This window comes from Onychostruthus taczanowskii, unplaced genomic scaffold, assembly GCF_017590055.1.
Source record: "Onychostruthus taczanowskii isolate IOZ18803 unplaced genomic scaffold, ASM1759005v1 scaffold10, whole genome shotgun sequence".
Lineage (NCBI taxonomy): Eukaryota > Metazoa > Chordata > Aves > Passeriformes > Passeridae > Onychostruthus > Onychostruthus taczanowskii.
The window spans coordinates 9,238,299-9,250,335 of record NW_024496526.1 but is presented as its reverse complement, the minus strand read 5'-3'; positions in this window follow the sequence as shown (position 1 = coordinate 9,250,335).

The following is a 12,037-nucleotide window of genomic DNA, read 5'->3' as shown; positions in this document are numbered from 1 at the left end:
TAACACAAAATACTCATACTGCCCCCCAAAATCTACACAAGCCAGGGGGGTTGTGGTTATCCACATGTCTGGGCTCAGCCCTTCTGCCTGCTGTGGTTTAGGGCTGAAGTCTGAAGGGTTTTAAACCACTGATATATAATTACATACATGCATGGAGTATTATTTAACACACAATCTTGACTTCAAAAATATTGTGATTTAAGCTTGAACTTGATGATATTTGCATATAAATATAGACCCTGGCTTTGTGTTTAAACTGTGTATCACTGAACAGAGTGGTGGAGCCAGGCTCTTAGGCACTACAAGTAAGATAATTGTTTAACTGACATCATTACACTGATTTAAGGCAAGAGGAATTCCTGCATGCTAAAGCATATGCAAAAATTGCAAGCTACTTATGTATTAATTGTTATAAATTGTTCAAGCCTTCATTTATAAATTTTAAAACCCAGAGCCTAAATATACCTCATGTCAGCAGGTGAAGGGCAGTGACAGCACCTACAAGTGCTTCCAGCAGATCATATTCAGGCTACAGAATAGCTGCACACTGGTAGCCAGAAAATATTCAAGTCCTTCCTTGTGCCCTCATGCCAAATGACGTTTCAGAACTGAGACATTGAGTAATTTAAATACTGTCAGTTTATGCAGCATCTCAGTTATCCTTTAATAGTATAGTTACTCTTTTCTCAGAAGAGAGTGGTGTCTAATCACGTCAGGATTTTCTTAAGTAATTCTGCCTCAGGGTAAAGAATATTTTTTATACAGCAGCAGTGGATCTATATGGCTTTAAGAGGCAGATTCCTCTAACACTCAGGGCCTGGCTTAGAGGAGGCTCCTGAACTGATTCTGTCAAGAAGTGTTTGCATTTTCTTCAGGGCAAGTTAGAAAAGGGAAAAAACCTAAATGCATTTTGACATTTGTATTTGGAGTGTTATCTGTCAAATATGCCAGGAGCAGATCACAAATTTCCTCAAGATTGTCGTGGCTCTCCCACCTATCAATAGCAATCTGGAGCTCACACAGGATGCAGGCAGAAAGGCACCCTGATAGAGTGCAATGACAGATTTCACATTGGGATGGAGGAGGAACAGGGAGCAGCCAACGGCGTCTTAAAAACTGCACATGGGTCTTCTCAGTAAGTGAGGTCTGACAGGGCAGTTTGCAAAAACCAGAGAGGAAACAGAAACCAGAAGGCTGCCCAGGGCCAGTGCTGCGCTACCTGGAGCTGATCAGTGGCTGATCACCACATGAGTCCACCCCTTCTCATCCCTTATGTTTTCTGATGCTCTGAGCAAAATTGCTCTGTAGGAAGTCTTGACCTTTCACTTCCTATTTATATGTTATTTTGGAGCAACTCTTCCAGTCCCCTCTGCTCTGAAAGCAGCTAGGGGCATAGGGACTATGCAGAGAAAGTCAAGCAATGCCACCAGGGCTGAGGGATGCTGAGGAGCAGAGAGGCCCCAGGATGGGCATCCCCACATCCTTCAGAGCCACATCCTGGGGAGGACTGCAGCATCAGCCTGGGTACCTGCTCCAGCAGGACAAACAGCACTTATGCAGGACATCCAAGAACAGCCTTGCATGTGCCTATTCAAATCAGTGGCAGCAGAGGACAGAGGCTGCATAGATTTTACACTGCTTCTCCTATTTAACTCCTGCAGGTTATATTTGGCAGTGGACTGCATTTTTCCAGGGTTTGAGATGTTGCAATGCAACATTTCAAGAGGCACCATGACCCCCTGTGCCATGTGAGCCTTTTGCATCTTCCTGCTCTCAAGGTTTCTGGGGAAGATGCTCTACAAAGCACCAATTCTTAAAAGTAGTTGATGCTGAGCACCAGCCTTCCCTTTCCTCCCATTTTCATTCCAACCTGGTCCCAGTTGCTCCTGTCCCCACAGCTTCTAACTGCACACAAACACTAAGTTTTTGTAATTCCTCCTCTCCAGTGGGCAAAAATATTAATCACTGACACTGTGAACAGGGATCATTGGCCATCACAAGATGGATGGAGTCCACAGAGGCCAGGTGGGACAGCGGGTGGCACGCAGAATGACTTTTAATACAGCTGCCATCTATCTCACAGCATTTGTAGATTATAATATGCTACATACCTGAATAATTTACTAAATTTAAGAGAGTTTTAATACCCATGTTTTAATACCCATGTTTTACCCATGTAATTCCACTATCCTATCAAAACCTAATGTCTTCTGAATCCTATATCACTGCTGACATGAACGGCTCCTATTTCTTCATTCAAAAGAGGAAAAAAAAACACATCAATAATAGCAAATATAAAAGGTAGATTTATTTTTTAGCATGATCAGGATCTCAGAGCCAGGATATAGAAATGGATGCAGGTGTTCTGTCATGGCCACATCACTTGTGCTGCTGGGGAAGCATAACTGCAGAGGGGTTTACAGGGACATTAACCCACAGCAATAAAATGTACATGGCAGTAAGGGCAGTTTGGAGGCTCAGCAGGAGCTCTGGAGAGGAGCAGGGACACTCACTGAAGCAATAAGCCAGGCTGCCCTGGGCAGGAGCAGCCCCAGCTCTGGAACTCAGCCCTGGAGCCAAACTCACACAAAGTCACTCAAATAAACTGCTCCACAAAGGCTCTCAGCTCAGCCCAGCACAGCCAGAAGCCCCCAGCCAGCCCTGCACCCCCCAGGACTGCCCCAACATCAGCCCAGCACTGGCCTCCCAGCTCACCCAAACAGACCTGGGAGATGTGTGCTGGCCTCCAGAGAGACGTGTCAGTGGCGAGGAGTGCACAACAGCCTAAAAGAAAAATCAGGGCCAGGGCTGCACATTTTAGGACTCCTCACTGTCACTGAACCCAAATACCATCTTCTCCCAGCTGCAGCAACAGCTCCATGCCCAAGATCCCGGGAGCATTACTGATCCTGTAACTTCAGGAACTGCTTTCCATACAGCATCAGGCTGAAAACGATGCTGACCACCATGAATGCTCCACATGTCCTTCTGTCCACCTGCAAATAAACAAAATGGAAGATCTCTTTAAATATGAAATAATGCAAATAAGACAACTCCAGAAAACCTCAGCAAGATCATCCCAGGACATGCCGTAACTACCTCTAGTGCCTTACTAATGGATCAGAAAAATATTTAAATCATGTGTTAGATTTCTCACTAGCTACTTGCAAAGCACCCAGATCAATGGGAAACCTGGGGTCTGCAGCCATGAGGGAGATACTAAAAAGCCAAAAAGCACAGAGCTTTTTCCTGATAATCAAGAGAAGGAAGAGACACCATAGGGGATGTCACCACTGAGCTGAGCTGGGGGACTCACAGAGATACTTCAGCATCTGCTTGAAAATACATTAAAGCCCTTCCTCTTGATGGACACATTTGCAGTATAAATAGTTGTGTCCTCTTTATTTCACTCTGAGGTTTAATTAATATATAAATCAAACACTTATAAAACTCACAAATGCTTGGGAAGATGTAAAATTTAATTAGTTTGCCCACACAACTCCATATGTCAACTGTTAGCTCAATTACTCTTTGCCATGAAATACTGACTGCACTTTCCCATATTACTAATTTCCCTCTATCTCAAGTCATGCTTAATCAACACCCTGAACTCAACACGCACGCACTTGTGCTAAATTAAATATTCAGCACAAGGAGCAAGAGCCCCTCTAATGAAACCACAGCTGGATCTTACTCAGAAATGAGATCCTCACACAATATTAGGGCAGAGGATATCTGGGGTAATCCCTGGGGTGTGGGGCAGGTTATCCCCTCCTCTGGGATGTGCTACCAGACCAGGTTGCAGGATGTGCACTACCCTGCTCATGTTCTTCCATGGAGCACTGGAGGAAATACATCCCTGTCTGTGTTTCCTTGGGATGGAGCAAATGCTGGTGGGGCAGGGGCTGGAGGAGGTGAGGGAGGCTGGGACTGAAGCACCCGGTAGGGATGGGCAAGGAGGGGCAGGCATTGGGTGTGATGGGCTCAGGTGTGTGGTGTCAAAGTGCAGATGTGCAGCAGCTAAAGATGGGGCCAAGAGACCACTGTACCCATTAAATATGCATTAAAAGCACGCTCAGCATAACCCTAACCCTAGCCCTAGCCCTAGGCTGCTTTTCCTGCCTAGGGCTAGGGCTGGTTCCAGGGAAAAAGCTGTGAAGGAAGGCATGTTGTGGCAGTTTTGGTTTCCCCTTGGGATGCCCTTTGCAGCTGCAGTGTGCCTGGAGCCCTGGGCTTTGTGGTTTTCAAAACCCTAAGCCTGGGTGTAACCCTAACCCTAACCCTAGCCCTAGGCTGCTTTTCCTGGGTTAGAGTTTTGAAAACCACAGCCCCCAGTCTGGCAGTGACTGTCACTACAAATGAGCACTGACGCTGCATTTATTCCTACTTCAATATCCTCAAGAGACAACAAAATGTCAAAATTACCATCTGGAAAGAGTCCAACAAGTTCCCCGTCCTCCTGAAGCCCCTCCCTCTCCCCCATGCCCATGCCCACCCCCAGCATGAGGGCTCTGACAGCGCCTTGGCCGGGCTCTGTGCCAGCCAGTGTGCCCGCAGCTCTCTCCTGGCCAGCCATGCCACAGGGTGGCATGGAAGTGACCTTTGCTGGCTCATCCACAGTGCCCAGCACACCCAGCTGCTCCCAGCACAGAGCCAGGCAGTGACCTCCCACATCCCATCCCACAGAGGATGGATCCTGCCTCTCTGTGGGGAGCAGGGGGACACAGCCATAACAGCATCACCGTGGCCAGTGGGACTGTTCAGTGAGGAGGAGGATGCTGGTGGCTGGAAATGCTGTGGCACAGGGTGCAGCAGCCAAGTGGAAATTAAAAAAGCTGCAGGGGGATGCACTAAACCATTTTGCTGCTTTGCGGAGAACTCCCTTGGAATAAAGATGCTTATAACTTTACAAAATTACTGTAAATTAAGCTCTTATTTTTCCCATTTGTGCCACTTTCTGGTATATAATTTTCCTGTTTGTGCTGTGAATACAGACTATTCATTTTCCCTATAACTTTTTTTTTTTTTTTTTTTTTTTGCTGATTTTGCTTCCAGGAGTTGGTGTGGGAGCAGAGCCTGGACATGAGCAGTGAGCACGAGCTGCCAGCACTGCCTGCCCCTGGGGCTTCTGCTCAGAGCCACTTGCACCAGGCTTTGACAATCCTGGAAATGTTCCTTCCACTGTCCTTCCTGAGGAAAGGGTCCATCTGTCACTGGCCCCTGGTTTGCTCCCAGGGTTTGTGTTTTGTTCCCCTCCCTTTAAGGCAGGAGCTGTAAGCCTTGCTGCCAGACCTGAGATGATGGTGGGAAGCTCTGTCTTGGATCAAGATTTACCATCCATAGCTCAAATCTCCCCTCAGCCCATCAAGTAAGAGCCCCATTTCTCTGTGCCCATCTCAAAAAAAACCTGTAATTCTGATGGTAAAATCACTTTGAGGGTGGAGTTGGGGATTTTTTAATGAGCTATCCTATATAAGCAGTGCTGAAACCCAATATACTGGAACCCGTATTATACAAAATAATTTTAATCCTCAAACTTTTTTCTTCAGGCAATCAGCTTGTTTCTTTAATTCAAATTAGATCTTCATATTCAAGTCTCATTCTAGTTAATCATATTCTTCAATTAAATTCAATTGTCTGTGATCTCCCTAACTTCCAGTGCTTCCCTGCATCTCTAATACAGGCAACTTTTGCATTTGTTCCTTTTACTTTCTTTTTTTTCCCAAGCTGGTACCATTTTGCTTAACAAAACCAATTTCCAGCAGTGGGATCAGAGCAGAGCCATGGTTTGGTCTGATCACGTTTGCATTGCCCTTACACAAGTGATGGCTACTAAAACAACACTGCTGGGAAAGAAAACATATTTTTTACAGGCCATCTGCCTCTTGATGTCAGGATTCTTGTGCTCCCCATGGCCAGGGAGGAAAATCAGAGTCACAGGCTGGCAAGCCTGGGACAGGCTCCTGCATCAGCAGGTGGATGTGGAAAACCTTGTGGTTAGAGGTCCAGGAGCATCCCTCTGCTTTTTTAAGTATCCCTTCAAAACACAGCCTTTATGCATTTACCCCTTCCAAAGGGAGAAGTGTTCCATGGAAAGCATGGTGTTAAACAGGGGTTGCAAGTACCTGGGAGAGCTCAGAGCAAGCCAGGCTGCTGATTTCGTGTCTGATATTCAGTGCAGTGCAGTGCAGCTCAGCACCCCAGACACAGGAGCACAGCTCACTGCCCTGATACTGGACCCAAACCCACCCCTCCTGCAAGCCATGCACCAGCTCTGAAGTCCCATGAGGATTCTGCAGTCAGACAGTAACTCCTGGACAGGATGGGGAGACCTGGGCACAACCAGGGCCATTCAACAGACAGGGAAAGCAGCTGATAAAAGGAAGGAGAATTTTTAGGACGGTTTCATGCACATCTGTGAAGCACCCAGAGAGCAGAAGAACCACCCTGGTGGTGAAGCTGACACCCATCAAGAAAACTGTTGGCAGTGGGCAGACTTCAGACAATACTTAGTAAAGAGGTCATAGAAGAGAAAATCACAGAATGGTTTGGTTTGGATGGGACTTTAAAGATCATATTGTTCCAACCCCCCTGCCATGGGCAGGGATACTTTCCATTCAACCAGCTGGCTCAGAGCCCCACCCAGCCTGCCTTGAACACTTCCAGTGATGGAACATCTACAGTTCTCCAAGCAATCTGTTCCAGTGCTTCAACACCCTCACAGAAAAGAATTTCTTCCTAATATCTAATCCAAACATACCCCATTTCAGGATAAAGACAGGAAAGCAGCAGCAGCCCAAGGATAAACCTCTGCACATGGAGGTGAGGTGTATTATCAGCTACATCTTTACCTGGCCAGTTCCCTGACACAAGAGAGCAAAAGGTACTCCTGTCCTGCCCAGCAGCACGAGACCTGGCATTTGCAGGGAAAATGCTCCTGTGGGATTTACTCTGTTATTGCTTTAGGGGTGTTTTGCTGCTTTTGTGCTATAGCAAAGTCTGTCTGTTTCACCATGATCCTTTCAGTGCTTCTGGAAAGGTTACAGGAACCAGAGGACCAGAGATCAGGTGAGAAATTCAGTTTCCACTGCCTTTTTTAAATACTAATAAAATACTAATAAATGCTGGTTATGGTAAAAAAGCCAGAAATAGCCCCCAAGTGTATTTTGAAAACAGAAAGACAGCAGGCAAAGAAAAAAAGGTCCCCAGTTTTATTATTTTGTATAATCAGACTATAATTGGAGAGCAGACGCTGTCTGTAACACACTGCCATTGGGGACTCTGGTTTTCTAATAAGAAATCCATGAGGGAATTAGATGCTGTTTCAGTGGTGTTCTGGCTGATTTAAGGGATGCACCTGGAGCCAGAATTCATGCCTTCAGTTGCTGTATTTCACCAAAAGCAAAAAATGTAGGTGCCACTTGTAAATCCCTGCAAAAATTGGGTCTGCAGTGGCAACAGTGAGAGCCCCTTAATTATAGCAGTGCTTTTGGGAGCCGTGATAATTAGGAGTTTCCGGTGTTCTGGAAATCAAAGTGGTTTCTATTCTCTTCTTTAATTAATCCAGGCTTTTATCTGTGAAAGTGGAGATGAATTAAGGTTCTGCTCCAGGCAAAGGGCAATGATGCTTGTGCAGTCCCTGGCAGGGTGAAGCCACTGGACTCCCAGGACCTGGGTGACGCTGCAGCATCCCTGGCCTCTGGTTCTTGATATTTTGGGGGATGAAGGGGAAAGACCAGAGGGTGACATACCTCGAGCAGGACTCACCACAGCACACACATATCAGGAGAGAGCTGCTGCATGGGGGTGTACAGCTGTGTATCCGTGGCACACAGCCTGCGTGCAGGAATTCAGCAGATAACAGACACCCAGCGTTTATCACCTCCCCACATGGGAAAGGGGGAGTCAAGCTGCGCAAAAATCGCAAGATTGGTATAAAATCATGATTTTTTTTTTTCTGTTCAAAGGAAATTATTTTTATAGGCCCCTTTTATTCCACCATGGGAAGGGTTGATTTTAGGAGTTTTTCCAGGGAAATAACACTGAAAATCCGTGGGACTCAGAAGATGACAACAGCAATATGGGATTTGTGGTAAAACCATGAATACCTCCATGATGTGAACTGCACATGCATGGATGGCAGAGAGAGGCTTCCAGCTGTAAATAAAGCCTCCATCTGATGGGATGACCTCAGTGCTCAAAACAGGAGCATCTGTTACCCACCAGAGCAGAAGGTAGCATAATGCAATTAACCCATACAGCTAATTAATCAAATCCAGCCCCAACAATGTTATCAAGGAGCTGCCTGGAAATTATTCTTTATGTCAAAGTCTATTTTCAGATCAAATAAATCCAGACCATCCTGGACAAATTGTGCTCCAGTTTGGGGCATCTCCACACTTCATCATTTCCCTGCAGAGAATTCTGCTGCAAGTACCAAACCACGGGCTCAGCCCTAGAGCCGTGCCCCAGAGCAGCTTTGTGTTGGATTGAACAGTTTTCCCGGAAAGAAGCTGAATTTCTACATCCACCTTCCTTGACTTTTGGTCCGTTTTCTCTTTTTCCTACTAGGTGGCGCCTGCATGACAGGCAGAGGCGAGCCCCAGCGGGGAGCATCTCTAACAGGTTTCCTCCGTGAAGGGCCGATAAATGACACTTTTCCCCGAAAAGCCAGGCAGTTGAGAAAGCGAGAACCTGCCGGGAGCTGATTAGTAGCAGGAAGCTGTTTTCTGGTAGCACCACGCTAACTGTGCTTCCCCAGGGGCGCTGCCAGACCCCAGGAGGGAGGGGGACAGTGGGGGCCGTCCAGAAGCTGCATCCAGCTGCATCCAGGTATGCACAAGCCCTGTATGGGCACTTCCAGCCCAGACATCCTGCTGAGCAGCACGGCTGTGGCAAGGAGGATGCTGGGGCTGAAGTGTGTGGCACGGCTGTGCAGTCACCCACATTCAGCCACAGCTCACCTCAAAAGCCTAGTCCAAAAAAACAGGCATTTCATTGGCATGTCTGGATCACCAGCAGGAGACATAAAACTGACGGCGTGGTTGGTGTGCTACAGACCAGACTCAGCACCTCACAGCCACCATTGCCCCCACACAGCTCTCAGGTGGGAGAAGGGCTGTGGGGGTCCAGCCCATCCCTCCCTATTCTGGGAGGGACACAGCAGTGCTTTGTCATACCTGAAAACTGCCCCCAGGCTGCCTCCCTCTGCCTGCTCCCTTCTGGCACTTCCACGAGGATTCAGCCAGAGCTGTCAGGTGTCAGCATCACTCTCAGTCCTTCTGGGTAACCCCAGAGAGGTCGAGTGACAGCATGAGCTACCACTTCTTCACCCAACAAAGACACTGTGTGCCCAGCTCTGACTTCACAGAGCCATCACAGCTCCCCACATCCCACCTTTGCAGTCCCCAGATCATTCCCCTACACGAGCTCTCTGTTTCACAACTGTGCCAAACTAACTCGCTGGCAATAATTAACCATGTTATCTCCACACTCCACCTCTGTTGTACATGTACATTACACATGTTCCAGCCTCTCAGCTCCTTTCTGAGCCTGGCATTTTCGGCAGCCCCGGGCCATGTGCCAGTCCAGAGCAGACAGAACCCTGTTGTGCTGATAACCCAATTTCCCAACCCAAACGGTACCAGCGGGCCCAAGACAGCAGATTCCAGCCCAAACCACAGCTTTGGGACGGCCAGAGGAGGAGCTACGTGCACTGACTGCCCCACCAAATAGGTTTGGTTTTCCAGTGGTAAGTTGGCCATTATTGCCCCTGGATTTCAGGGGGGAGCAGAGCCATGCCCTGGCTATGACATTGTGAGTGGCAGGTGAGGCGGTGTCCCCAAACTCTGCTTTTGCAGCCTCTGCTGCCAGCACTTCTGCATCCCTGTGGCCTTCAGGTGCACAGCAGCCCTTGGGCTGGCACACGATGAACCCAAGGGAGCTGGCAAGGGACAAAGGGCACAGGGAGGCTCAGGGACCACTGCCTTTGTGTCTTACTGCAGTAAGCCCGGGCATGCCCTGGGTCACCCCCTAATTGACTGGGTGTGGGGCAGGAGCTGGCCTGGTGCACCCCTCCACACTCACCTTGGATGGCTCCAGCCCCCACAAAACAGAGAGGGAGGTGGGGACCCACCGTGGCTCCCTGGCTGGGCAGCCAGGAGCTGTCGAGGTTCATGTGCTCACGGGTGCCACGCTGTGCCAGCACACGGGCACTGGAGGAGCCTGGCAGCCCCAGCCCTGAGCAGATCCAAAGCAACTCCCTGTCCCCACGGAGGAGAAGGACAGAGAGGACGGGGTGCAGGTGGCATCATGGCTAAGGGGACAGCAGGACACAGCCAGCTGGGCACAGGGACACAGATGGCGCTGCCAGAGAGCTGCAGCTCTGACCAGCAACTGATGGGCCAGGAAAAGAGGATTGCTAGGAGAACAGTCCAGATGACAGAGAAAAGCCCTTGCTCAGGACCAGCAAGAAAAAAGGGGAAAAAACCCAGAAATACACCCAGAAACACTGGCCAAGTTCAGCACAATCCTGGCACATTGGGTCTCTCTGAGTAGAAGAGAAATTAAGCCAACTTGCAAGCCCAAGTCTCTCATCAGAAACATGGATCCCAAGGGAATCTTTTGAACAACGAATAAAGCCAGTCAAGGTTTTTTCAAGGTTCCCCAAAGCTGGGGAGGCCTTATCAGCCTACTGAGATGGCTGCAGAATAAATGGAGCTGCAGGACTCAAACTGTCCAGCAAACAGGTGGCCTGGATAGGACTAGCCACAGATTTGAGAAGAGGAAAACAGGTATAATATTGGCTTTCATTCTTCTCTGTGACATAAAGGTGGAAAAGCAGAGGGTGTTTCAGTGAAAAGTTTGCTAATTTACAAAAAAGGAAGTGCAATCTAAAAAAATGAGAAGCAGATTTCAGCGTTTCCAGAGGGTTGGTCATTACCCACAGAACTGATCACACTGCCCTGGCAGCAGCCTTGCCCCATACAAGAAAACAGGAACAGGGAGAGACCCACGCAGTGCAGAGACCTGAGAGAGCAAAGAGAAATCTGTAAGATGAATTGCAATGACCAAGGCAAACAAGGCAATGACTATGGATTCTGTAAGTAAATTTAAAGGCAAAATTTGTCCTTTACATAATGTGGGAGAGCAGCTAATAAGATATAGCAGGTGCAGGAGAGTTCAATTATTTCTGTCCTTCACTCTCCACAAAAAGCTGATCATGGCATATAAATTATCACCATGATAGGCATGAGGAGGCAGGGGCCACTACAGGCAAGAAGGGGCTAAGGAGTAATCTCATTCTACCAGATGCATTTAGTCACAGATGGCCTTTGCAGAGGGGTGATGAAGTACAGCTATCCCAATGATCCTCCTTCTCCTAACCACATCAATAGGTTTTCACACCTCTCCAGTATTGTCCAATACCCAGGGAACTCACGGCATCTCCAAGTTTGCAGTCTGAGCATCCCAAGCCTCTGGAGCTCTTATCCAGCGTGCAGCCACTGGGAGTCACCAACAGGAACTTTTCCCAGCAATCCTAAATCTTTGCTGAAGCCTCCCCATATCTGCAGGTTTCTGTATCTCCCACCCCATGAATCTGCGAGGTGGCAAGTGCCCTTGCCAGCTGGGCCAGCACCGGCTGGCATCTGAGCCCGTTTGCAGGCAGCACAGAGACTGGAGAGGGGCGACATCTGCATAGCAGTGAGAATGGGCTGAGATAGTTAAAATCAGAGCCTGCCCAGGAGAGAGGCCAAAAATGGGGCTTGTTTCATCCCAGGAAGACATATCCTGGCATGTTGGCAAGACATTTCCATGGCAGTTGGCAAAGATTAGGAAAACCCTCCTGACTGCAGGGTTGGTGAAGCGCTTCAGGCTGGATTCAGAGGGGCTGCACATCCTCTGCCCGGGCTTCAAACACACACTGCAACCGCCTTCCCAGGGCTGGGGCGGAAGAGAGAACCCCTTCAGGTCCCTTCCCTCCTCTCCTCTACTGAGTGAACAAACCAAAGCTCCAGAGGGATTTGTTTTCAAGTTC